This window comes from Medicago truncatula, unplaced genomic scaffold, assembly GCF_003473485.1.
Source record: "Medicago truncatula cultivar Jemalong A17 unplaced genomic scaffold, MtrunA17r5.0-ANR MtrunA17Chr0c01, whole genome shotgun sequence".
NCBI classification, from domain to species: Eukaryota; Viridiplantae; Streptophyta; class Magnoliopsida; order Fabales; family Fabaceae; genus Medicago; species Medicago truncatula.
The window spans coordinates 332,884-358,145 of record NW_024340360.1 but is presented as its reverse complement, the minus strand read 5'-3'; the positions used below and the strand labels follow the sequence as shown (position 1 = coordinate 358,145).

Sequence of the window (25,262 nt, the reverse complement as noted above, 5' to 3'; positions counted from 1 at the left end):
ACCTTCCACGCAGTTCTTTTCATACATCTAGACAAAGATTTTCTTGACTATATCGGCATTCACAGGGTTTGGAAGTTCAACACCATCCATATGTGTGAGAATTAAAGCACCACCGGAGAAGGCCTTCTTGACGACGTAAGGACCTTCATAGTTAGGTGTCCACTTACCCCTTGGGTCGGGTTGCTGACTTATCCTTCTTTTCAACACGAGTTCACCCTCTTTGAATTCCCGAGGACGGACTTTCTTGTCAAAAGCAGTTTTCATTCTTGCTTGATACGACCGCCCACGAACCATGGCATTCATACGCTTTTCTTCAATCAAGTTCAACTGATCATACTTGTTTTGGCACCATTCAGCCTCGGATAACTTCGCTTCCATGATTACACGGAGAGATGGGATTTCCACTTCTAACGGGAGAACTGCCTCCATACCATATACCAGAGAGAAGGGGGTTTCCCCGGTTGAACTACGCATTGTGGTACGGTAACCATGTAGAGCATAGGGTAGCATCTCATGTCAGTCCTTGTAAGTAGTAACCATCTTCTGAACAATTGATGAGTCATTTATATGCTATTTTAATATGCTTTTTAGTTTAGTTTTATTTAGATTTTATATAATTTTATATTAGTATTATTTCCTTTTTAGGATAGTTTACTTTAAATTGCAATTTATTATATTTCAGGGAAGAATATTGGATGGATTGAGTCTTGGAGCAAAAGAAAGGGATTTGGAGCAGATTGGACACGAAAATACAAAGATTGGGAAACAAAATATATCTCCCACAAGTCAGAAGCATGGCACGGCCCGTGCTAGCCTTGGCACGGCCGTGCCACCCTCCAGAGACCTTTTGCTGCTTTTGCTTGGACTCTAAGCTATTCTATTTTGGCGCACAATCTACTGAGGAATATTCTTGGAATATACTTGCTTAGATTTTAAGTCAATTGTGTACTATAAATAGAGTAGCTAGCCATCACAAATATTCATCTTTACTTGGAATACAATAAGTGACAATTGCTTTTCTAAATAAAGTTCTTTTCCTTTCCTTTATTTTCCTGTCTTTTACTTTCATGCTTTCTCTCTTCTCCACCATGTCTACGATGAACATGAGTGAGTAGACTTCTTCTTGTCTTGGGATTGTTGGATAAGTCTAAATGACATAATCCTAATCAAACCAAGCCCTAAGTCTTAATCTTATGTAACCCTAATTTCTTATCTGAATTCACCGTCTTAACATGGATTAACCATTATCAAACTGTGGAAACGAAAGTGGAGAGTTTGATAATTGTTCGTCCATTATTCCAAATATCAATTCATAAAACGAAAGTGGAGCTTTGATATTCGAACAAGTGAATTCAGACAAGGATTGCAAAGTCAGCGAAATAGGCTTTGCAATCTTTGAGACATATAGTTTTGATCTTCAAGGGAACTAATAACAATCAAGTCAGCGAAATAGGCTTGGTTGTTAGAGGAACCAAAATCCAATAGTAATCAAGTCAGCGAAATAGGCTTGGTTGCTAGAGGAACTTAAGAGAAACTGTCTTGAAAAATTAGGTCTAACATAACATTATAAGCTTATGGTTTTGGTTTGAGAAGGACTTGTTATTTAGATGAAATCAACGATCCCAAGGCTCTTTTATTATATTGCTTTTTAACCGTTTAGAAACCCCCAACTTACAATTCTCTTCTCTCTTCTAATCATCTCTAAAGGTTAATTAAATTGAACTACTCCCTGTCGGAACGATACTCTTTTATACTACTTCGGTAAGACCGTGCACTTGCGGTTTTATCTCATCAAGTTTTTGGCGCCGCTGCCGGGGAGTAAACTAATTTGATTAACTCTTTCCTTGTGATTAGAACTCTCTTCTCTTCCTCTTTTCTTCTACTTCTTTCTTTTGTTTTACCACTAACTTCTTGGGTTCTCGGTTTCTTATGCGAAGAAGTAAAAGTCTCGGAGAATTTATTCCTGAGATTGAAAGATTTTTGCATAAGAAAAAGAGAGAGGCACAAAATAATACTGCTATGGCTGAACGCACTCTCAAAGAGTATGCTACTCCTTCAACGGAAGAGCCACAAGCTATTATCGTGTACCCAACGGTTGCGGATAATAACTTCGAGATCAAGCCTGCACTACTCAATTTAGTGCAGCAAAACCAGTTTTCTGGATCACCCACTGAGGATCCAAATCTCCATATTTCTTCCTTCCTTAGACTCAGTGGCACCATAAAAGAGAACCAAGAAGCCGTAAGACTTCATCTCTTTCCCTTTTCCTTAATGGATAGAGCTAGCGCTTGGTTCCATTCCCTAGAAGTCGGTTCCATTACTTCATGGGACGATATGAGGCGAGCATTTCTCGCCCGATTTTTCCCCCATCTAAAACAGCTAAGCTTAGAGACCAAATTACGCATTTCAATCAAAAAGATGGGGAGTCTCTCTATGAGGCGTGGGAGCGTTTCAAGGAAATGCATAGACTTTGTCCCCACCATGGCCTAGAGAAGTGGCTTATAGTCCACACGTTTTATAATGGCTTGTCATATACCACTAAAATGTCTGTTGATGCAGCTGCAGGTGGAGCTCTAATGAACAAAAACTACACGGAGGCTTATGCTTTGATTGAGGACATGGCTCAAAATCACTATCAATGGACCAACGAAAGAGCCGTCACCACTCCTACTCCCTCTAAGAAAGAGGCAGGTATACACGAAGTCTCTGAATATAACCACCTTGCTGCTAAGGTTGAGGCATTAACACAAAATGGAAAACTTAATGTTAATGCTGCCCAACCTTCCCCTGCATCCCCTACTTGTGAAGTCTGTGGTATAACTGGTCATACAGGTGTTGATTGTCAGTTAGGTAGTGCTGCCAATATTGAGCAACTGAATTACGCTCAATACAACCAAGGAATGAGGCCAAATCAAAATTTTTACAAAAATCCTCAAGGTTCCTATGGGCAAACAGCACCACCTGGCTATACAAACAACCAGAGAGTAGCTCAGAAATCTAGTTTGGAAATACTGTTGGAAAATTGCATGATGAATCAAAATAAACAACTTCAGGAGTTAAAAAACCAAACAGGATCTCTGAACGACTCTCTCTCCAAGCTCAATACCAAGGTTGATTCCATCGCCACACACACCAAAATGCTTGAGACCCAAATCTCCCAAGTGGCCATCTCTTCTCAAACACCAGGAGTCTTTCCTGGTCAAACTGAAACAAACCCCAAAGCCCATGTCAATACCATTTCTCTTGGGGGCAATAAGTTAGAAGAGACCATTACCAAAGCCAAAAGTGTCAAGGGAGAGAGTGTTAAGCTTCTAGGTGAGAAGGATGCGATAAAGACACCGCTTGATAAGAACAAGGCCCTTAACCCGTTAAGGCTCACTAAGCTCAACTTGGAGGCCCAATTTGCTAAATTCTTAAACATACTTAAAAGGATTTGCATTAAGATTCCCTTTGCTGAAGCCTTGTCTCGTATGCCTCTATACACCAAGTTTTTAAAAGAAATTTTTTCAAAGAAAAAGGCTATGGATCACAAAGAGACAATAGCTTTAACTAGGGAAAGTAGTGCAATCGTCAAGAAGCAACCCCCAAAGCTTAGAGATCCAGGTAGTTTTGCCATCCCTTGTGTGATAGGGAAAGAAACCGTTGACAAGGCCTTGTGTGACTTAGGGGCTAGTGTAAGTTTGTTGCCCTTATCCCTCTTCAAAAGGATGGGAATAGGAGAGCTTAAACCTACCGAGATGATCTTGAAGTTAGCGGATCGTTCTACTATCCCTCTCGTTGGCTACATCGAGGACATACCCGTCAAAATAGAAGGGATATATATCCCGACTGATTTCGTGGTGGTTGACATAGAGGAGGACCATGATGTCCCTATAATCTTAGGACGACCCTTCCTAGCTACTGCAGGTGCTATAGTAGATGTTCAGAGTGGTAGGATAGTTTTTCAAGCGAGTGATGCGATGATTGGATTCGAGTTGGAAAATGTTATGAAAGGTCCCGCTCTTTATTCTTGTAACGTGATTGAAATACATAATGTGAAAGAACGTTTCCTAGCGTCAACTACACAATATGATCTCTTTGATCCTTTCTAAGGACACTTTCTTAACGTCAAGCTAATGACAATAAAAGAGCGCTTCGTGGGAGGCAACCCACGCATTTAACTGCTTTCGTTTTTTTGTTTTTGTTGTTTTTAAGTTATTTTGTAGGTAATTGTCCGAAGGTGATTCAAGAAAACGAGAAAAATTTTGAGGCCCTATGTCCAGAACCTTGGCACGGCCCGTGCTCCCACTGGCACGGCCGTGCCAGACCTTGCCTATCCAAAACCAGCAAACATTCCAGAATGTTGGCACGGCCCGTGCTAAGGTTGGCACGGCCGTGCCCGACCCAGGTAGGCTATTTGCTCGTTTTTCCCTCATCTTCTTCCTTCACTCTCAAACACAAACATCTCTCTACCTTCACCTTCTCTCTAAAACCTCCATAACCATACAATCTCAAAACTCCACACCCACCCCAAATCTCACCAATTCCCAAAATTTCTCCACCCAATCAATCACAAACACCATTCCAATCATAACTCACCATTCAAAAACCAATTTCATCCATCCAAACAACATCACCCAAATTCGTAACCCTCATAAACCTAACCCAAAAACCTAAAATTCTTCACCAATCTCATAACCCAACCCCCAAAACTCACTTAAACCTTCACCACAACACTAATCCAACCTTTTCCACCAAAACAACCCTTACCCAAACCACCCCACCAAAGGCAAGATCAAGGCAATGACTTCAAAGAGAAGTGGAAAGGAAGTTGCAAGCTCATCCGGAGGACCTCCCCCAAAGAAGAAAGCACAAGCCAAAAATCATGGCATCATCTTCCGGGACAACAAGCAAAGGGATAGGTACAAACTTCTAATCTCTAAACCTCTACAACCTTGCAGGTACCCTGATAACCATGACATGAATAAGCTAGGTATTAAAGATAATGTGTTTAGTCTGCTAGAAAGGTTAGGATGGGTTGATATGTTGAGACCTATGCGAGGGTATGAGAATTTCACCTATGAATTTTTAAGTTCTATTGTTTTTACGAAAGATAGGTTGAACTTTGATAACCCTAACCATAGAGTTTCTTTCCGGGTTTTGAATATTGATTACGAGATGTCTCTTCAGCACTTCTGTGATGAGATGGGCTTCGCAAATGCGGGGTTCATCCACGACTCTTGGGATCAAAATTTAAAACTGGTTGACTATCAACCCGCCGCCTTTTGGGAGCAAATCACCGGTCTTGACCAATTTAACACACGTGCCAACAAAGCTAGCAACATTCACAACCCCGTACTTAGGTACCTTCAAAGGGTTATGGCTTGCACCATTAGGGGACGGAAAGAACTAGGGAACACTAGGAATGATGAACTCTTCATGCTTTGGGCTATGCTGCACAACCAACCCATTAACACTTGTTTTTACTTGCTTAACTACCTTTCCCTTATAGGAAATAGGTCCGATAGTAGGGGAGAAATAGTAGTTGGTGGTATCATAACATACATAGCTGGGCGATTCGGTGTGAGTGAAGACCTAGGGATAAACAAGATCGAGGGTAACAATAGACTAAACATAGAAACTCTCATCTCTATGAATTTCATAAAAACTCGAGTCCCCTTTGTCTATACACTCCAACTAAATGTGCCCATCCTGATTTTATTGCCTAACCCATCTCGAACTAACACCGAGGTGGAAGCAAATTTGTTGTATGTTGATGATGACCCACAGGTGCACATAGAACAGCATAATGAAGAAACAGAGGGTGCACACTTGCATCAAGAAGAGGAAGGTGCTCAAATGCACCATGATGAGGAACACCATGACCCTAATGAAGGTGAAACAAATGAAGATGCAAGATGGGCATGGATGACTACCGAGGTCGAAAGAATAAGCACCGAGCAACAAAGACAAGGTGTTGAACTCATAAGCATAAGACACGATGTCCAAAGGGGCAACCGCATATCCGAAGAAAATAACCAAATGCTTCGGAACATGATGCACCACTTTCACCTCCAAGGTCCTCCATATGGACCTCAATGATAAAAATGTGAGCTTTCCTCTTCCACTCTTCCCTTCTTTCTATTTCTTCTTCTTCTTCTTCTTCTACTTCTCCTTCTCTTTTATTTTTCTTTTATCTTGAATCATTGAGGACAATGCTTCTCCTAAGTGTGGGGGAGCCTAATAAAGTGTCTTTAGTCGTAGTGTTTCCAAACTCCCTTGAACTTCATTCTTTTGTTTTGTTTTATTGTAAAAGGCATAGTTAAGTAGCTAATTTTTATTGAAAAAATCATGACACATAAATTTTCATTGTCTCCTCTTATTTTGTTGATTCTTGTACATAAAAGCAAACTCTTGTGTTTTAAGTCTTCATGATATAACCACATCTTGTTTTAAAGTGAATAAAATTCTCCAATGAGAAAAACACAAAGTTGCTTCCCTTGAGTAAATGTATAAATAGGTATTTTAAGGAAACGCGTTCTAATCTTATTGGTGCATTAACCTTTAAAGACTCTCAAAGCACCAGTAGTATAAGTAAGTATAAGGGAGACATAAAAAGCCAAAAAGCCAAATAAATTCCAAGATCTCATCACTGAATCTAGATTGGGGAAGGAGGTAGGCCCTCCGACTTCCTACGTGAAGGTGATTGTTATCTTGAGAAAAAACTTTAAAAAGCATCGTTGAAACTAGATTGGGGAAGGAGGTAGGCCCTCCGACTTCCTACGTGAAGACGATGTTTAAAGGGATACCATTGAAACTAGATTGGGGAAGGGGGTAGGCCCTCCGACCTCCTACGTGAAAATGTTGTTCCTTAAATAAAGAACTTAAAATGTGCATATGGCAAAGAACAAAGATTCTCAAATACTCCCATCTCTCTTATATGAATTGTAGAAGGAATCTTTCTTGGTTAGTTTAGTGCTAGGATTAGACCATGTTTCCTCATAATGCCTATCTTATACAGGAGCAAGAAAAGGGTTGGACTTCACACACACACTCACTTAAAACTTGATCGTTGGGTAGAATAAAGATTTCAAGAAATACTTGAGTTTGTGATTAGTGTACATTTGGGATTTAAGCCCTTGAGGAGACATGTGCTTTAATTAAATTGTCATTTGATTTAACTGTTGATGCTACTATGTTTATGCCTTTTGCTTGAGGACAAGCAAAGATTCAAGTATGGGGGAGTTTGATGAGTCATTTATATGCTATTTTAATATGCTTTTTAGTTTAGTTTTATTTAGATTTTATATAATTTTATATTAGTATTATTTCCTTTTTAGGATAGTTTACTTTAAATTGCAATTTATTATATTTCAGGGAAGAATATTGGATGGATTGAGTCTTGGAGCAAAAGAAAGGGATTTGGAGCAGATTGGACACGAAAATAAAAAGATTGGGAAACAAAATATATCTCCCACAAGTCAGAAGCATGGCACGGCCCGTGCTAGCCTTGGCACGGCCGTGCCACCCTCCAGAGACCTTTTGCTGCTTTTGCTTGGACTCCAAGCTATTCTATTTTGGCGCACAATCTACTGAGGAATATTCTTGGAATATACTTGCTTAGATTTTAAGTCAATTGTGTACTATAAATAGAGTAGCTAGCCATCACAAATATTCATCTTTACTTGGAATACAATAAGTGACAATTGCTTTTCTAAATAAAGTTCTTTTCCTTTCCTTTATTTTCCTGTCTTTTACTTTCATGCTTTCTCTCTTCTCCCCCATGTCTACGATGAACATGAGTGAGTAGACTTCTTCTTGTCTTGGGATTGTTGGATAAGTCTAAATGACATAATCCTAATCAAACCAAGCTCTAAGTCTTAATCTTATGTAACCCTAATTTCTTATCTGAATTCACCGTCTTAACATGGATTAACCATTATCAAACTGTGGAAACGAAAGTGGAGGGTTTGATAATTGTTCGTCCATTATTCCAAATATCAATTCATAAAACGAAAGTGGAGCTTTGATATTCGAACAAGTGAATTCAGACAAGGATTGCAAAGTCAGCGAAATAGGCTTTGCAATCTTTGAGACATATAGTTTTGATCTTCAAGGGAACTAATAACAATCAAGTCAGCGAAATAGGCTTGGTTGTTAGAGGAACCAAAATCCAATAGTAATCAAGTCAGCGAAATAGGCTTGGTTGCTAGAGGAACTTAAGAGAAACTGTCTTGAGAAATTAGGTCTAACATAACATTATAAGCTTATGGTTTTGGTTTGAGAAGGACCTGTTATTTAGATGAAATCAACGATCCCAAGGCTCTTTTATTATATTGCTTTTTAACCATTTAAAAACCCCCAACTTACAATTCACTTCTCTCTTCTAATCATCTCTAAAGGTTAATTAAATTGAACTACTCCCTGTCGGAACGATACTCTTTTATACTACTTCGGTAAGATCGTGCACTTGCGGTTTTATCTCATCAACAATCTTCTTGATATTCTTGTTGGCGGCCTCAACTGCACCATTCATCTGAGGCCTATAAGGAGAAGAGTTATGATGCTCAATTTTGAATTCTTCACATAGAGCTTGCACTACGTCATTATTCAGATTAGTACCGTTGTCAGTAATGATCTTGCTGGGAACACCATATCGACAGATGATGTTGTTCTTGATGAACTTAGCTACCACTTGCTTGGTCACATTAGCATAGGATGCAGCTTCAACCCATTTGGTGAAGTAGTCAATTGCCACTAGGACGAAACGATGACCGTTTGAAGCCTTCGGTTCAATTCTTCCAATCATGTCGATGCCCCACATTGAGAACGGCCATGGGGATGAAATAACATTGAGCGCGTGCGGAGGCACATGTCTGTTATCGCGATTTTCGGGTGTTAAGTCATTAATTAGGCTTGAACCTTTCAATCTTTGATATTCTCTATTTTTTCTTGGGAAGGGAAAAATTGAGAAAAACCCTTAGAGTCTAAGTTCGGGGGTCATTTTCGCTACGGGAAGGTGTTAGGCACCCGGAACGATTATGGTATTCCATAAGAACCGTTCTCCTAAGTTTATTCTTACGCTTTATTTTTATTGCCTACTTATTAAAAAAGGGGTTTTATTTGAGTGAAGAATGGGGGAGAGAAGATGATTGAGATTTTATTTTACTTGGCTTGGAGGAGTTTTAACTCATTGCCTACGTACCCTTTTAAGGGATCAAAACCAAACGTAGTTCATTCTCGAAAATTGTTTTTGGTTTTTGTTGGTTGATTTTAAGTTTGAAAAGAAAAAGAGGAATTTTGAAGAATGGAGATGAGAGGCCTCAAGGGCATGAGATTTGGAAAATGTGAGGTGAGGAATTAGTTATTTTGCAAAATAAGGTCTAAGTATGATTAAAATTCATTAAGATTTTTTACTTAAGAAAATAAAAGGAAAATGAGGAGTTTTGACTCCTATTTTGGAAAAAGGTTTTCAAGTGAGGTTATTCACATTTTTTTTGGGAAAATGATTTTTGTCTAAGCGTTGTAAAACCTAAGCATACATCTAAACATACATTCCCTAATCATGCATCTAGAATATCCATGTGGGGTGTGTGCATGTGTCGGTGTACATCACTTATAGTGTCCATAGTCCTTTACATCGAGTCCTAAATACATGCTATGGTCTTGCAAGGATTTAAAAGATGAATTTAAACTAGCCTAAAATATTACATAACCATTGGAAATACAAAAAAAGGAAAAATTGCAAGAAATAAAACCTAATCTAATAGGAATGAGAATGATGTGGTAAGATGCTATGAGATGAGTGAAACATGAGTCAACAATGTTAGCAAAACATGATGAAAAATATAACATGAGTGATAGGAAAAAACCATCAATTGAATATGGAATGAAATGGTAGAGAAATGATGAGAATAGCCAAGACATAATGAGAAGAAAAGTTGCTTGAAATGCAAGAAACACACAAATCATACTAAAACAGTAGCACAATCATAAAATCAACATCACAGTTAACATAAAATTGCATAATAATTGTTCATAACATGTGCCAAAATTTATGAAGAAAAATATGGCAAGGAATTCACAAAATTAGGTCAAAAGGAACAAATTAATCAAGGAAATAACACCTATATTTTTATCACTTTTTTAACATATGAAAAGCATCACAAAAAATACCAAAAATGAATTAAAAACAATAGGAATTTTTCTAGAATTTTTGAGAGAAAAATTGAGCAAGCAGGGGTTCAATCAGCAAGAAAACAAGGTGTAAATAGCAAGAAAAAAGCAAAAACGTACAGGAACCCTAGGCCCAAACCCAAAGCCCAACACTCAGCAGCCTGATGACACAGGGAGCGTTGGATTAATCCAACGCTCAAGATCAAACAAGATAAACCGGTCTTGAACTAGACCGGTTCAGTGGCCTATATATATGTCTCAAGACCGGTTTATTCATTTGCTCCCTGCTCTTTCTCTCTCTAAACCTCTCTCTTCCCTCAGACCTCTCACCTCTCTCTAGAACTCACCGCCGGTGAGGATGAAGTGACGGCGGAGACCTTGAAGGTCCGCCGGAAACTTCATCTTCTCCGGCGAGATTATGAACTTTCCGGTGACCTAATTTCCAGAACTCAAAAATTTTTACATCAATCAAATCCTCTCTTCAATCTAAACGTGATTTCACCGCTGATTTTCACAAATAACAACTGAATCGTCGTAGATCTGAGGTTTTTGCTTCGGTTTTAAAAGTTAGGGTTTCACACTTTCTGAAAGAGAAACCTCTAAATCTTCGCAGATCTGCGTTTATTCGTCTCTGGTTGATATTTTTGAAAGAAAATAAAGGAAACGAGGCTTTGAATGATGTAGATCTTAGAATTTATTTTCGGTTTTGATGACGTTTTTAGATTTTCAATCTTTTTTGAACCAAAACGTTTTCCTTTTCAAAGATCTACACTGCCTTGGCTTCGTTGTTGCTTTTGAGGAAGAAAATTGAAGTTTAAGCGTTTACCTGAGTTTTAACGGAGATTTTGTTGAATTTCTTCGGAAACACTTGATTCTTCGTTTTCTGTGTTGTTGATTTAGTTGCTGGATCGGAAATAAACCGGTGATTTCACTGGTTCTGCTTCTTCATCTTCTTCGCCGGTTTAAACCTTGCTTCCTTTCCTCTTCTTCTCAAATTTCGGATCCTTCGTGATCATGTTTGAATTCGTCGCCAACGGTGATGAATTCGCACTGGAATTGCGAAGGGATTGATTCGATGATGAAGATTCGCAAAGAATCTCTGAGAATTACAGAAAGAAATGATGATTTTGATGACTTTTGGTGAATCTGGAAATCTAGGGTTTGAGATTGTTCTTGGTGATTCTCTGAGTTTTGATCTAACTGACAAGAGAGAGAAATTTCTCAGGTGTTTGAGATGTGGCGCGTGATTGATTTTTCTTTCTTTGACTTGTGCATTGAATGCGCCTTTTATAGGCTGCCACTTGAACCTGAGACCCAATGGGACACTGCCATCTGGACTTGGACTTTTAGGGCTTTTCTGCAAAAAAGGAAACTAAAAGGACTAAACTGCAATAATAAAAAAAATGGACTGAAATGAAATTTTCAAATGTTTTAGACTAAAATGCAAATTAAAATAAAATTGGATTAAAATTGGTAATTTGAAAAAACGTAAAGTGAAATAAAAAAATAAAATCAACAAAAGGACTAAAACGAACCAATTACTGACATGAGGTATTTTAAAATACCTCCCTGTCGAAATTTTGACAGGAAAAGACCAAAATGCCCCTAGGGACTAAACTGACCCAAACTGACTCAAATGCAATCTTTGAAATGATTTTTAAACAAAGACTCAACAATGATTTGTACAGACAAGTTGAAAAGACTCAGAGGCAAACACAGGGACTAAAATGGGTTCCACTGTAGGAAATGACCAAAATACCCTTTTGTATGATTTTTTTTGAAATAAAATGCAAGAAAAAGTAATGCGATGTTTCAGAGAGCTCTTAAATGACTTATAATGCAAGAAAAGACACTTTGAAAAGTTTTATGCAAGAAAATCGAGCTTGAACGTACTTTGAGACAGAGACAGTAAAATATGCAGATGAAAAGAGAGTAAAGATTCAGCGTAAAACAACAGCGAATTGACAAATATCAGTGTTAAAAAAGAGAAATTTGAATGAGTATTTTTAGGTCCAAAATCAGGGTACAACACGGTCATATGAGATATGAATCGGGAGATGTAATTCAAACGCCCGAGGAAACCTCGGACTTGCTTTTCGGTCTGTGGTGCCGGCATCTCTCTGATGGCCCGGACTTTGTCAGGATCGACTTCAATGCCCTTTTGGCTGATAATGAAGCCTAGCAGTTTTCCGGATCTGACACCGAACGTACACTTGTTGGGGTTCAGCCGAAGCTTGTACTTTCTCAACCTTTCGAACATTTTTTGTCAAATACTCAACATGCTGTTCCTCATCTTTTGACTTCACAATCATATCGTCCACGTATACTTCAACTTCTTTATGAATCATATCATGAAATACAATAGTCATTCCTCTTTGATAGGTAGCGCCCGCATTTATCAGGCCGAACGGCATTGCTTTGCAACAGAAGGTGCCCCATGGGGTAATGAACGATGTCTTTTCCCTGTCTTCAGGTGATATTTTGATCTGGTTATAACCGGAGAAGCCGTCCATGAAGGAGAACACCTTGGACTGAGCAGTGTTATCGACAAGCACATCAATGTGAGGCAAAGGGAAATTGTCTTTGAGACCAGCCTTATTCAAATCCCTGTAATCAACACACATCCGAACTTTCCCATCTTTCTTTGGCACGGGTACAATGTTGGCAACCCATTCAGGATACTCGACTATCATGAGAAAACCCGCATCAATCTGTTTTTGAACCTCATTCTTAATCTTGAGAGCCATATCTGGACGAGTCCTTCTCAATTTCTGTCTAACGGGAGGGCATTGAGGCTTTGTCGGTATCCGATGTTCCACAATCTTAGGATCTAGACCCGGCATATCTTCGTATGACCATGCAAAAATATCCGGATACTCTCGGAGAAGTTGGAAGATCTTCTTTTTAACCCTCTCCTTAAGAGCAGCACCGACCTTGATCTCTCGCTTGTTTTCTTTGGTACCCAAGTTGATGATCTCGATCTCTTCCTGGTGAGGCTGAATGGCTTTTCCCTCTTGTTCAAGCAATCGAGTGATCTCATATGGTATATCATCATCCTCCTCATCTTCGGCTTCGTATACAGGGAATTCAAAATTTGGAGGAACCGTAGGGTTACTATGTTCAACGGGTTTATTATGGTTCAAACTGCATAAAATGGTTGAATGATTTTAGGAAAGGTTTTTTTTTTTTTTATGCAGATCTTTGGAATTAATAAGAAAAATAAAGATGTTTTGGTTTTTTCTGGCATTACCATTATTTCCAAGGAAAAAAGCACTAAAAGTAAAAAGCCGTGAAAGAAACGACGATTTTTATTAATAACGGCGATGCCGAAACAAACACGCCCTTTCAGAAATATCACTCCCGCTTTGGGCAGAGCGAGAGGATTGTTATTTTGAAAAACAAAACACTTAAGCAACAAGACACATTACTCAGAATTATGCATGATTGAAGGAATGTTGATGGCATCCCAATTTCTCGCAATGCCTCCTGGTATAACAAACATAGGCCCAGGACTACATTCAGTTGCATCTTCAGTAATTGCATTGACAAACCCAGCACTATAGAAGGTTCCTGTGGAGACTCCTGAAGTTGGGGAATATCCGAGACCCTCTCTGTGCTTATTCTCAAGGAGTTGTATTAACTTTCCCGAGCCGGTAGCTTGACCTTCTTGGACAGCCCTTTGAGCATCCTTCAAGGAGGCCATAGCAGCTCCAGCCCTCTTGGGCTCCGTACCTTCGATAGTCAAACCCTGAAAAGCGGTTCCTTCTGCAGACCCTGCTTCAATGCAAGAGAAAGATGATAGCTGGCTAACCAAATATGCCTCCTCTCCATCGACTGTAACGAGCTTTCCATTCTTTACAAACTTTAACTTCTGGTGCAGGGTAGAGGTCACTGCCCTAGCTTCATGTATCCACGGTCTTCCCAGGAGACAGCTATAAGAAGCATTGATGTCCATGACCTGGAACGTGATCAGAAAGGTTTCGGGACCGATAGTTATTGGCAGATCTATCTCCCCAAGAACGTTCTTACGGGATCCGTCGAAGGCTTTAACCAGAAAGGTACTCCTTTTCAAAGGAGTTCCCCGATAGCTCAACTGATCTAGAGTCGATTTAGGCATTACATTCAAGGACGAGCCAGTGTCCACTAGTACATTCGATAGCAGGTCAGATTTGCAATTCATAGAGATGTGTAGAGCCAGATTGTGGTATTTCCCTGCTTCAGGAAGCTCATCCTTGCCAAACCACAGATTATTGCAAGCAGTGATATTCCCCACTATGCTGCCGAAGTAGTCCATAGTGACCTCGTGGTCCACATAGGCTTCTTTTAGTACTTTAAAGAGGGTGTTTCTGTGAGCCGCGGAACTCAGAAGTAAAGACAAGATGGATATCTTTGACGGAGTTTGTAACAGCTGATCCACGATCTTGTAGTCACTTCTCTTGATTAACCTCAAAATCTCATCTAAGTTGGAATCCTCGATAGACTGGCCTGGCCGGGAAACATCTGGTGGAGGCACTTTATCACTGGGTATAGCGGTCTTCTTTGGGAACAGCGGCGGGCGGACTTTTCCGCTCTTCATGGTTGTAGTCTCCTCGGCAATGTTGCTTATCACGATTGAGGACGCTAGGGGCACCTCTACTCCATTTTCAATCATGGTGGCATTGTACTTGTAAGGAATAGCCTTTGTAGAAGTGTAAGGTACTGGTCCGGGCAATCTTATCACTAGAGGCTCGATACTCCCTTTTGGAGGCATACTCCTGGCAGGCGGATCATGAAAGACTGGCACAATCACACAAATGTCACTGACAGTCAGATAATTGTCGTTCATCAGGCTCAAGATATCATTCTGAACAACGTAGCAACCCCAAGGATTATGGCGGCATTATGGGCAATTGGCATGATCATGGTCAAACAAGGAGGCTTGGCATAGCTTGATGTGTAGCGGTACCAGAGGAGTTGCAACATTACGGACGTCAAGACTGGGAACTTCTTCATGAGTCTCGATCATGTTCACAGCAACGTGATTCGGAAGAGGATTGTCAAGAACATGAGGGACATTGTTCTCAAAAGTTAACTTTCCCTGGTCAATGAGCTTCTTTACAATGTACTTCAAAGCGTAACATCCTTCAACATCATGGCCCAAAGCACCTTGATGGAAATCGCACTTGAGGTCAGAACGGAACCTGGGAGGCAACGGGTTAGGTGGAGGCTTGCTCTGCCTGGTTGTACAGTGCCCTTTGAGAAGCAAAGTCGGGAGCAGCTCGGCGTACAGCATTGGTATCGGAGGAAAGGTAGGTCTGGTTTGTTGCTGCTGCTGTTGAGCCAGCGGCTATTGCTGCATTTACTGAGCAATGACATTGACGGGTACCTGAGGTTGACCCGGCGATGGCGGATACTGGTGATAAAATGGTGGGAAGAAAGGATGCTGAGAGTATTGCATGTACTGATACGGCGGAAGTAGCTGAGCAGCATTGATGGGGGCAACAGTAGCCATGGATTGACTGGTTCCGGCAGATACCATCCCTACTTCTGTCTGTTTCTTCTTATGATGACCATTGCCATACTTCCTTGATGCATTTGCAGAGGATTCACCTTTCTCAAACACAATAATGGCATCTCTGACAGCCTCTTCTAAGCGGGTTCCCATGGTGACCATCTCAGAGAAGTCACTTGGAGCAGCGATGATCATTCTTTCGACATAATCCTTTTTCAGAGTCTTCAGGAATGTCTGAGTCATCTCCTCTTCATTAAGAGTAGGAGTAACACGGGCAGCCGCCCCCCTCCATCTCTGTGCATACTCGCGGAAGCTTTCATCTTTCTTCTGGCAAAGGGACCTGAGGAATTCCCTGTTTGGTTTCAGTCTGGTGTTGAACCCATAGTGGCTTTTGAAAGCAGCAGCCAATTCATCAAAAGTGTGAATGTCGTCTCGGCTTAAGCTGGTATACCATTCTGCAGCATCTTCCATTAGACTATCCTGAAAGCAGTGGATCATGAGTGAATCATTGTCTGAGTAGTTAGCCCTCTTCCGGACATATTTGATGATGTGATTCTGTGGACAAGTTAGCCCATTGTATCGGTAGAAATCCGGAACCTTGAACTTCTTAGGGACATCCACCTTCGGTACCAAGTAGAGATCATGGGTCTTAACAGTATCGCTACTTCCCCGATTAGCTTTGATTTCCCGACGGAGTTCTTTAGCAAGTTCCTCCATCCTTTCTTCCATTGTTTTAATCACGGGGATGCTTCCGCGATGCGCGTTGATGTTAACACCTTGAGATATGGCATGCACAATGGGCTCAGTGACAGTGGCCGTTGTCTGAGGCAAGGTGGTATTGATAGAGACAGGGTTCGTCCCAGGAATCTGGCCATTATTGACAGTACCAGAAACGGCAGCTGCAATATTAGGAGAGTAATATGGTGACAGTCCATAAGGAAACCCGTTTGGCATAGCAAATTGAGTGTTGGGAGATGTAGTTGGGATCACACCTGTAGATGCCGGTATGGATGTGGCCGGTTGTTCCTGGGCGGCTAGCAGAGCAGTCATGGTGTCATTGGCCTTAGCCAATTCTTCCCTCAGAGAAGCTAACTCAGTACGGAGCTGAGCATTTTCTTCTTCCATGGCTACCTTATTCCTTCTTCTGTATGATCTAGTCTGGTGAACTCTGGTAGGTTGATAAATCTTTCGGGCACGAGCCACTTTTCAAACTGTGGCAGAAGAACCTGGAGGCGCTGAGCACTTGGAAGCTTTTTGTGACCGATGAATGATGCATATGATGCATGATATGTACAAATGCAGATGCAAAAATGACTCTTTTTTGTCATCGAAGGGTTTTAGACAAATTAGAAACTTTGTAAACATTATTTAACGAGCAAAGCAATACGAAGTTTTACAAGGTAAATCCCTTTAAAGTGCTAAGCCAAGGGCAGACTTTGAAATTTTAACAATACAGGCAAATAAGACTCTCAAGCATAGGAAGCGGTGGAATGGTTGTCGGACTCGGACTCTGAATCCGAACCGCAGTATCTAGCATAAAAATCACGTCGTCCTCTAGCTCTCTTGGAGTCCCGCATAAGCAACTCATCTTTTTCTTCAAGTTCCCTCCGGACCTTAGCCAACTCCTTTTTCAACATCAGGTTTTCATGAGATTTTTGCTCATCTTTACCATCCAAAGTCATGATTAGATTCTCAGCTTCATTGTATCGGGCTTTCCACATCTGCTTCTCACGACTCTCCATGGCTAGATGCTCCTGATACATCTCCTGAGTCGCGGGAGGTAGAGGTAAAGGCATAGATGGAGAAGATGCAGATACATATCTCATAGCAGGGTAAGGCATACCAATCTTCTCGGCCCGATCTATCACCCACTGGGTATAGGCCTCATGAGCAATGCCAGATCTCACACCCAAATGTTTCACATTCTTCCTACGAACTTTGGACCAAGTGTCTATGAAAGCCGCCCTTTGTCCGGTGGGGGCATTTGAATAGTAGAAGAACTCCGGAGATGTAGCAAGATTGATGGGCTTTGCCTTCATCGGGAAACCAAATTGTCTCATAGCAAGTTCAGGATTGTAGTTGATTCCTCCACGGGTACCAAGGAGAGGTACGTTGAGGAAATCCCCACAACCAGTAATGATCTCCTTAGCCTGAGCGGCGGGAGTAAGCCAGATCACCTCATTAGGAGTGAGAGCCATAATCCGCTGTGAGTAAGACCAATTCTCCGGGTTGGTATGGAAAAAGCTCGGAAGGTGAGAAATAAACCACCTATATAGGAAAGGCACGCAGCAAAAGGATATTACCACGACCTTTGAGAGTCCGATCATGGATAGCATGGTATGTGTCAGCTAGCAAAGTAGGAACCAGATTCTTGGAATGGAAGATCTCAATAGCGTTCATATCCACGAAGTTGTCAAGATTTGGAAAGAGAACGAGCCCATAGATAAGTAATGCAAGAATAGCTTCACGAGTGTCTTGACAAGTAGTGTCGAGATTAGCCTTCTCTAGTAGATACTTTAAAGTGAACCCTCGGATGTGAGATTTGGTGACGAGATAGTTGGAGACATCGGAAGTCTTGAGATAGAGATCCTTAGCGATAACCAAAGGAGTAAGAGAAGACCCGGGACCGGTGAAGGGCGTCCTCTCGGCTATAGGTAAACCCACCAAATCGGAATAAGCCTTGAGAGTAGGAACCAACTGAAAGTCCGGGAAAGTGAAGCAACGAAAGTCCGGGTCATAGAATTGCACCAGAGTGTGTACCAACTTCTCTTCAACATTGGTCCGGAGAATGCTAAGCAAACCACCATATCGGAGTCGGAAACCGGTTGGACTTTTAACCTTGAGTGCCAACTCCCTTAAGCTAACCAAATCCACTTCCTTGAATTTGTAGGACTTAGTCTTCTTCATACCTGCGATTATTTACAAAATTTTAATTTGTTTAAACCCTTCGACGAATGCATGGAAAAGTTTTATGCATGAATGCATGTATGCATGATTGTTTTTCAGTTACAGAGAAAACATGGTGGGTTGAGTTTCAAGGTCGAGGAGCCACGGGTGGGCACGACGTCCGGTGAACCTAGGGCTTAGGATAGTAGTAACCAAGGTTCTAATGAAGTTCCCAAACTGCAACCTCTCCTACGCATATCATGGTAGCACGGGACAACGTCCGTTCCATGTTTATTCGCAAGAAGGTCTAGTTTGAGTGTAGTATTCGCAAGGTTGGGTTTGGTAACTACGGTCCATAGCATCGTCGAACAATTGAAAGCAAAGTGCCTAAGCATGACAACACACGCCGACAACATCACCTCCAAAATGCCTCAGCTATGTGAGATTGATCGCATAACCCAATACACGAGGCAACCCCCGGATTGAATTGTCGATTATATCTCTACCTATTCTTAAGTTCACTCAGCCCGGGTATAGGACTTTGATATTCTCACCCCACACGTTAAATGAAAACAAACAAATATTCACATGTATAAACAATAAGGTAAAGCGTAAACATAAAACGGAAAAACTAGGTGTGAGCCGCTACAAATTATCCCCAGTGAAGTCGCCAATTCTGTTATCTCGATTTTGGGGTATCAAGTCATTAATTAGGCTTGAACCTTTCAATCTTTGATATTCTCTATTTTTTCTTGGGAAGGGTAAAATTGAGAAAACCCTTAGAAACTCTAAGCACCCGTAACGACTATAGTATTCTATAGGAACCGCTTTCCTAGCTTTATGTCTACGCTTTACTTTCATGCTTATTTATTGAAAAAGAGAGTTTATTTAGGTTAAGGATTTGGAAAGAAAGTGTATGAGATTTCATTTTATTGGACTTGGAGAGGTTTTGACCTCTTGCCTACATACCCTTTTAAGGGATCAAAATTCCATGTAGTTCTCTTCCAAAAGTATTTTTGGTGTGTTTCAATTGATTTTAGTTTTTGAAAATGGTTTTGAAGAAGAGAAAGAGGCCGTAAAGGCATGAGAGGAAAAGATAGTGAATTGTTGGTTCAATTATTAACGAAAAAATGTCTAAGTAGAAATTAAGATTCATTTGAATTTGATTAAGAAAATAAAGGAAAATACAATGGAGTTTTAACTCCAAAGTTTATTAGGAAAGATTTGAGTGATGGAATTAATTTGCTTTGAAAAATGAACATTTTCTAAGCATCGCGTCTTCTAAACATACATCTAAAACGGTAAACATACAACGTGTGTGCGTGTCGGTGCTTGTGTCGGTGTACATCACTATAAAGAGTCCATTGTCCTTTACATTTCCCTAGTTTACATGCTATGGTCTTGTAAGGAGTTAAAAGGAAATTAAACTACCTAAAATTACATGTCCATTTGACATAGAAATTGAAAGATAAAATGCCTAAACTACAAAAAATGAAGATAAAGTGATAAGGTGCTTATGAAATGGATGAAACATGAAATAGAATGATTAGTAGAATAAGGCATAAATGGTAAGAAAAAGTAAGCAATTGAATATGAGATAAAACGGTGAAAATGACGACAATAGCCGAAACGTAAAAGGAAACACGTTACTTGAAACACAAGAAACTAAAAAATCACATCTAAAACAGTAAAACAAACACATGATCAGAGGCATATTCATCACAAAATTGCATATCAATCACTCATATCATATATCAAAATATTATGAACAAAAATGTGGCAAAAATTCCCAAGAATCAACTTAAAAAGAAAAAAAAAATCAAGAACTAACACACACATTTTATCATTTTCTTAACATGCAAAAATATCACAAAAATATCAAAAATGTATCAAGAAACACATAGAAAATTTTTAGGAATTTTATGGAAAAAAAATAAAGCAAGCAGGAGGTCCACATAGCAAGAAACAGGGGTGCGCATAGCATGGAAAAAAAGTAAAAACGCAGAAAAAAACCAAAAGAAACAGGCCCAAGCCCAAACCTACGGGGTCCGGCCGCACAGGAACCACAGGATTGATCCAGAGGATCAAACCCTAGATCTAACGGTCAAGATCAAAGGATGGTGAACCAAAGTTGGACCGGTCCGGTTCGGTTGCTTATAAAATGTGGAGGGACCGGTCCAGTTTCATTTTTCATTTCCCTCTCTCTCTCTCTTCACTAATTCTAGTGAGAGAAGCTCTCACTTCTCTCTTCTCCCTCCCTCGCCGGTTTCTGAGAAAGTCGGCCGGAGAGGATGAAGATCGGGCCGGAACCTTCAAGGTCCGCCGGAATCTTCATCTTCTCCGGCAAGATCTGCAGATTCCGACGTTCAAAAATTCCATAATTCGACCAAAACTACTTCAATCCACTCGCCTTCTAATCCTGAGTATGAATCCACCACTGAAATTTGCAGGCAAGGCTTAAATCAACGTAGATCTAGAAAAAGCTTTACGGTTTTTCGAAGAAAATTTTAGGTTTTTTACTTTTTTGAATGAAACTGTTTAGAAACTCCAAGATCTACGTTGATTTGTCTGTGTTGATGTGTTTGGAAAGAAAAGGAAGAAAAAGAAATTTTGAGTATGTTACCTCTGGTTTTAATCGGAGATTTCGAGCAAGATTCTTCGGAAACACTTGATTCTCGTTCTGTTTGATGATTTGGTGCTCGGAACCGAAAATAAATCGGTGATTCTTTCACTGATTTGATTTCTTCTTCTTTACCGGTTCAATTTCTCCATTTCTTTCCTTCTTCTTCTCCTTCCTCTGACTCTGTGATCGGTGCTGGAGTTCCTCGCCTCCGGTGAGGAATTCGTGCCTTGAATTGCAGAGGAGTCAATTCAATGATGAAGATTCATCAATGAATCTATGAGAATTGACGAATTTGTTGATGGATTTGGTTTTGGAAAATTTAGGGTTTGAACTTGTTCTTGTGTTCTTGGTGAATTTTCTGTTTTTGATCCTAACTGACAAGAGAGAGAAGATTCTTCTCTGTTTGTGATGTGGCATGTAATGAATGGGATCCTTTTTCTTCTGACACTGTGCACTATTTATAAGCTGCCAAGTGTGCCTTTGGACCAGTGAAATGGTGACACCTGTACTTGAACTTGAAATGGCTCGGCCTTGTACAATTTGTGACTTAAGGACCTTTCTGCAAAAAAATGTAAAATTGAGGACTAAACTGCAATTAATAATAATGGACTAAAATGCAAATTTAAAAAGCTTTGGACTAAAGTGCAATTCTGGAAACTTGCTTGAGGGACCAGAATGCAATTAAAAATAAAATTGAATTAAAATTGGTAAATTGGAAAAAAAAAGTAAAGTGAAACCTAAAATAAAACCAACAAAGGACTAAAACCAACCAATTACAACAATGAGGTATTTTAAAATACCTCTCTGTCGAATTTTGGACGGGAAAAGACTAAAATGCCCCTAGGGACTAAGCTGACTCAAACTGACTCAGACACAATTTTGAAATGGTTTTTAAACAAAGACTCAACGATGATTTGTAAAACAAGCCGAAAAGACTCAAAGACAAACACAGGGACTAAAATGGGTTCCACTACAGGAAATGACCAAAATACCCCTTTTGTATGATTTTTGAAATAACATGCAAGAAAAGCAATGCAATGATTCAGAGAGTTTTCAAATGACTTGTAATGTAAGAAAGACACTTTGGGATGATCCTATGCAAGAAAAACACAGGCAAAACCATGATTTGAAAATACCTTGAGACAGAGACAGTAAAATATGCAGATGAAAATAAAGTGAAGATTCAAAGTAAAACAACAGTAAATTGACAATTATCAGTGGTAGAAAAGAAATTTGAACGAGTATTTTTAGGTCCAAAATCCGGGTATAACAACCCTTAATCACAAGATGACCAAAATACCTTTCTAACACAAAAACCAATTAAATGCACCCAATGACAAATAATCACACACAAGCACATATAAACACATAATAAAACAATTAAAATAATTTAGCGAAAATCGAACTGTTACAAAGAGCACATATAGAGGCATAAGGAGTATATATACCATTTTCTCCCCCTTTTTAGCCACAAAATATGCCAAATGTAGAAAATACCAGAAGCATATAATATTAAAAGATCAGAATACCTCAATTAGCCAGTAGAGTTCGAAAAGAAATAAAATGCAGAGTTTTAAGGTATTACAGACCAAAATAGGTACATATAGTGCACAAAATATTCAGGGCATTGCCCACACATCTGGAAAAAGAAAAATCAATCAGCTTCCTCAGAGCTGCTTCCCGAGTCTTCGTTGTCTTCTTAGTCCTCATTGATGAGTCAATAATTAGTTATTTTAATATAATATTTGATTTCGTTTTATTTAGATTTAAGTTTAATTTATTTAAATATTTTTTCCTTTTAGAACTATTTTACTTCAATTGCATATTATTATATTTCAAGAACGAATGTTTGATAGATTGAGTCTTGGAGCAAAAGAAAGAGGATTAGAAGCTGATTCGGGATGAAAATACGAAATATGGGACAAAAATATGTCACTCCCCAAGTCAGAGAGGTGGCACGGCCCGTGCCACCAGCAGCACGGCCGTGCCAAGCTTCAGACCCACTTTTGCTGCTTTTGCTTCATGGACAAGCTACCTAATTTGACCGAAAAGCCCGTGGTTTCTTGTGGAACATTCTAGTGAATAGTTTCTTAGGTTTTAAGTCGACATAAGACTATAAATAGAGTAGCTAGCTATCATTAACATTCGTCTTTTATTCTTGGAATTCAATAAGTGACAATTGTCTTTCTTAATAAAAGTTCTTTCTTTATTTCTTTATTTCTTTGTTATTTACTTTATGCTTTTCTTCTTCTTCTCCATATCTACGATGAACATGAGTGACTAGACTTCTTTTGTCTTGGGATTGTTGGATAAGTCTAATGACATAATCCTAATCAAACCAAGCCTTAAACCCTAATTTTATGTAACCCTAATTTCTAATCTAAATTCATTGTTATAACATGAATTAACAATAATCAAACTGTAGAAGCGAAAATGGAGGGTTAGTAATTGTTAATTCATCATCTCAAATATCAATTAATAAAACGAAAGTGAATTTAGACAAGGATTGCGAAACATGAAAATAGTCTAGCAAACCATGAGACATATAAAGTTTCGAACTTCAAGGATTCTAATAGCAATCAACCATGAAAATAGGCGTGGTTGCTAGAGGAACACACTTAGTGAGACCGAAAGGAGATGTGATAGGCTAAAGAGAAACTTGTCTTTAGAAATTAGGTCTAACATAAGGTTCTAGGTTTAGTGGTTTGGTTTATGAAGGATTTGTCGCCATGACGGACCAATAATCCCAAGACTCTCTTTTATTATTATTTACAACCGTTTAAAACCCCAACTTTGCAACTTAAACCCTCTCTAATCATCAACTAAAGTTAATTGAATTGAACAACTCCTTGTCGGAACGATACTCTCTTTTTACTACTTCGGTAGAACCGTGCACTTGCAGTTTTATCCCATCAAGTTTTTGGTGCCGCTGCGGGGGAGTTAACTAATTTGATTAACTTTTTCTTAGTGATTAGAATTCTTTCTTTTTCTTTTTTATCTTTTTCTTCTACTCACTTCTTTCTTTCTTTTACCGTTAACTTCTTGGGTTCTCAATTTTTTATGCGAAGAACTAAAAGTCTTGGAGAATTCATTCCCGAGATAGAAAGATATTTGCATAAGAAAAAGAGAGAAGCACAAAATGATATCGTTGTGTCTGAACACACTCTCAAAGAGTATGCAACACCTTCTACGGAAGAGCCATATGCTATTATTGTGTACCCAACGGTTGAGGGTAACAACTTTGAGATTAAGCCTGCACTACTTAACTTGGTGCAGCAAAATCAGATTTCTGGATCGCCCGTTGAGGATCCAAATCTGCATATCTCAACTTTCTTAAGACTCAGCGGAACTTTGAAAGCGAATCAAGAAGCCGTAAGGCTGCAACTCTTTCCTTTCTCCTTAAGGGATAGAGCTAGTGCTTAGGTCCATTCATTGGAAGTTGGTTCCATCACTTCATGGGATCAAATGAGGCAAGCATTCCTTGCCCGATTCTTTCCCCCCTCTAAAACTGCTAAATTAAGAGACCAAATCACATGTTTCAATCAAAAATATGGGGAGTCTCTTTATGATGCGTGAGAGCGTTTCAAGGAAATGCTTAGACTTTGTCCCCACCATGGTTTAGAGAAGTGGCTCATAGTCCACACTTTTTATAATGGCTTATCATATACCACTAAGATGACTGTTGATGCAGCTGCAGGTGGAGCTCTAATGAACAAGAATTATACAGAGGCATACGCTTTGATTGAGGACATGACTCAGAATCACTATCAATGGACCAACGAGAGAGCCATCACTACTTCTTTACCCTCTAAAAAAGAGGCAGGTATGTACGAAGTCTCTAACTATGATCATCTTGCTGCTAAGGTTGATGCACTAACCCAAAATTTGAAAAACTAAATGTTAGTGTTGTCACACCTACTCCTGCATCCCCTCCTTGTGAAATTTATGGTATATTTGGTCATATTGGTGTTGATTCCCAGCTAGGTAGTGCTGCTAATGGTGTTGAGCAAATGAATTATGCTCAATACAACATGGGAACGAGGCCAAACCAAAACTTTTATAAAAACCCTCATGGTTCCTATGGACAAGTAGCACCACTTGGCTATG

General features: G+C 39.6%; 2 non-coding genes across 2 annotated transcripts; both read right to left on the bottom strand.

The window, feature by feature from the left end:
* Positions 1–2,381: 2,381 nt before the first annotated feature.
* Positions 2,382–2,488, bottom strand: LOC120577831 (small nucleolar RNA R71). Its single transcript, XR_005643799.1, has one exon. It is a non-coding gene; the product is annotated as a small nucleolar RNA R71 (small nucleolar RNA).
* A 22,180-nt stretch (positions 2,489–24,668) lies between these two features.
* On the bottom strand, positions 24,669–24,775 carry LOC112417870 (small nucleolar RNA R71). Its single transcript, XR_003008296.1, has one exon. It is a non-coding gene; the product is annotated as a small nucleolar RNA R71 (small nucleolar RNA).
* Positions 24,776–25,262: the final 487 nt, after the last annotated feature.